Source organism: Polyergus mexicanus, unplaced genomic scaffold, assembly GCF_030449975.1.
Source record: "Polyergus mexicanus isolate NDT 795.1 unplaced genomic scaffold, iyPolMexi1.0 SCAF_2, whole genome shotgun sequence".
NCBI lineage: Eukaryota > Metazoa > Arthropoda > Insecta > Hymenoptera > Formicidae > Polyergus > Polyergus mexicanus.
This window is the reverse complement of record NW_027223322.1, coordinates 7202451-7206207: the sequence shown is the minus strand read 5'-3', so window position 1 is coordinate 7206207 and position 3757 is coordinate 7202451.

The window sequence follows — 3757 nt, the reverse complement described above, 5'->3', positions numbered from 1 at the left end:
AAGATTTGTAGATAGTTGTCCGCGGAAACGTGCTTACTTTTGTCCTCTTATCAAATGCAGAAGGTAACTGATACATCTCTTACTCTAAAATGTTTAATTGAGACAATGTCTATCCCGTTGTGTCCATCGTAACGTATCTAACAATCTGTGTAGAACAGTCTGTGAAGAAGTTTTAAAGAAGAAAAATCAAAATCAAAATGTTTCACAATAATCTATTAAATAGTGTTCAGTGTTTTTGTGTGCAACATTATGTGTATTATGTTGTATATTAATTAATCATATTTCAGTTTGTGGTTATCGATATCGTGCATCGCCGATACATGCGCCGATACATCCGTGGAAATATGCGGTGGGCGCATGCAACTGAGACACCCGTGAGGGGGCAGACGTTCACCCAAATCAGTTCGAAGATATTGTTATGTCCTTACAAGTTGTATATGATCTACTATATCCGATCTGTATGGAAGTATCGATATCAAGCGAGTTTAGGTGGAAAGTCATCTTCAAGTTCGTCGTCATAGTTTGTTGATAAACAAGAAGCAGCCATCTTGGAGTCTCGCGACGGATGCCATTTCGGGCGAACGTATTTGAGATTATAATTACCGTTATTACCTATTCCTTGTTTAATTATGTTCTGTGTTATAATTAAAGTTCTTTTCGTTCTTTTAAGAGAGTGTTAATTATTTACGTCGCGGTACGTGAGTGCCAGTTGTGTCGCGGGAGTTCAAGTAATATCGAAATCGTTCCGCGGACGTAACAATATCTTTTATTTGACATCGTTTTTCGGGTTGGAGCTATACAAAAAAAGAAGTAAATTGGGAGCCAGAGATGAATTGAGAGTAGGAGGAAGAGGAGGAAGACCTTGCGGCTTTAGGAGGCCCGAGTGAGTCTCGATTGCGCACATTACCGATCGGACACGACAATATTTTCCAATCGGACACATGCCCGATCGGACACAGGCTAAATCGGACACAGTTCCGATCGGACATAGTCCTCATCGCGAAGCTGGGTCCATTTTACAATCATTGCGTGAATGGGAAAATGTATGCAGTGGACACAGTGGGTTCCACCCCCCTACGGGGGGGCTCCACTATCAAGAAACACATAGGTTTGCGTTGAACCTCGCTTCGCGTGGAAAGTTGTAAACCTATGTGGAACCTTACTACAAATGTGTAGTAAGGTTCCACATAGGTTTACAACTTTCCATTAAAAAGTATATGTGTACGGGCAGTATGTTTTGCCCTCCCTATGGGGGGCTCCACTTCCGGTTATATTATAACCTAACCCAAACCTATATATTTCTGATATACTATGTCCGATCGGGACTGTGTCCGATCGGACAAAGACCCAATTGGACACAGGCTCGGTCGGACACAGTCCCGATCGGACACAGACCCAATCGGACACAATTCCGATCGGACACATATAGTTGCAATCGACTTTTCTGAGTCAAACGTTAAGCAATAAATTTGATATTATATATCTTAAAAGCAATAAATTAGGGAAATATTTTGAGACCAAAATGATAATAGCAACTAATTGCGTTCATGTATTTTATTCTTGTAGGTAAGCTAGCACCGCCACACATTCGATGGATTTTTCTAAGTCAAACATTGAGCAATAAATTCGATATTGTATATCTTGAGAGCAATAAATTAGAGAAACATTTTAAGATCAAAATAATAACAGCAACTAATTGTGTTTATGTACTTTACTTTTGTAAGAACGCTAGCACCACCACTTCTTTGGTTCGATTTTTCTAAGTCAAATGTTGAGCAATAAATTCGATATTATATATCTTGAGAGCAATAAAGTATCGAAACATTTTAAGACCAAAATAATAACAGCAACTGATTGCTTTCATGTACTTTACTCTTGTAGGTAAGCTAGCACCGCCACTCATTAGGTTGATTTTTCTAAATAAACTGCAAGCAATAAATTCGGAAATAGTATATTTTTAAAGCATTTAATGCAGAATACAATATTATAACAAATTAATATTGTTAGCTACTTATTTTTGATGATTTTACTTTATATGTTCATAATATGTCATATTAGTCCATAATTAAAAATTTAATATTTTCAAAATTTGTCTGCAGTATCTTCGAGCAATTAATTAGCAATAAATTCTAGTGTATTTGTTTTTTGATTTGCGACTTACTATAAGTATTTTTCGGAAATATGGATGCTAGCTTAATGGCAAATCAGCACCCTCATTTTTAATATCATTATCCTGCTAATAGGTAAGAGCAATAAATTCGCGCTTAGAGCAATAAATTAGCAACAAATTAGTACTTAATTATGCACTATCACTAAATCCAAATTTTCGTGGTGGATGTGCCAGGTAGGGATCGTGTGATCTTTTATTAAACACATATGGCTGTTGTGTACATTAGTTTACATATGGCGCTTGCCTAGCAACCAAAGTACTGTAATAGTAAATAATACTATCGAAATCTACTACGTAAGTTTACTACTAACATTTCCATTAGTTCGTGTACTATTTACAAACATAGTAGCTGATGTTAAGATTATTTCGAAGTTGCGCAAATGTTTCTTTTGGTAATTCCTTCATAAAAATGTCCGCCAACTGTTCTTTGCTCGGCACGCATTCAACGTTGGTATTCTTCTCGGCGTGATCTCGTATCAGATAATATCGAACATTGATATGCTTTGTTGAACGATACAACTCTCGATTCCGCACTAGCTTGATCGCACCTTGATTGTCAACTCGCAACATCGTTGCACTCTTCTGTTCACCGCCAACGCTTCTCATTAGTTGCTGAAGCCACAGAATCTCTTTTGTTGCATCCACTGCCGCAATATACTCGGCCTCCACCGTTGATTGCGCCACCACACTTTGACATCGACTCATCCAAACATTTAGCCCTCCAGCCAACATCATTGCTAAATCTGTTGTTGACTTCCTTGTTTCTTCATTATTGGCGTAATTCACAATATCCGATAAGCTGATTGTGTTCATTGAACCTGTTCGGATTTGATACATTCAACAAATTTCGAGCTTGAAAATTAAATATTATTTCTAAACGCGCAAAGAAATTCGGTCGCGCAAAAACTCGCTCGTACCCGCGTTCGATACCACTGCCCCGCCGACAAGATCTCCGCCGACTACGCGGACAAGATTTCCGTTCTAGTCAAAGTATTCAATCGATGCCCCGCAAGATTTTCGTCGGGCAACTAACGGGCAGACTGTATTGGTATACTCAGAAGATTTTCGATTTCCGTCTTGAAGCCGTCGCTCTCGCACTCGTCGGTCAGTGAGTTACGTTAACACGGGAGCCACCGCCTGTCAAGTGTTTCCACGCGTTTTACTTATTGTGATTTGTGCAACTATTCCGTAATAAATCTTAAAACCTTTTTTTTGTGTGCACTTGACCATATCTCTTTTTCTCTGCATGTTACTCTTGTGTTTCTTCCAGCGACTTTACGAAGTCGCGTAACGCGTACTCCGCGCTCATCACTGGGCGGTTCCGGTGTTTCTGTTACGCGTACGGTCCGTTCGCAGCTTGAACGCAATACAACCAATAAATGATGCCTTGATTACTGGTTCTTTTAAGGTAACGCAGTATTCTTTTCACAGCTTTCCAATGTTCTATTGATGGTTACGTTAAAAACTTGCTGACGTTAGCTACTGCGAACATGATGTCCGGCCTCGATGCACAAGCCGTAAACATCAATGGACAAATTATTTGCTGATACGGAACTCCTTTCATCAATGCATCGATTTGACTCTCTG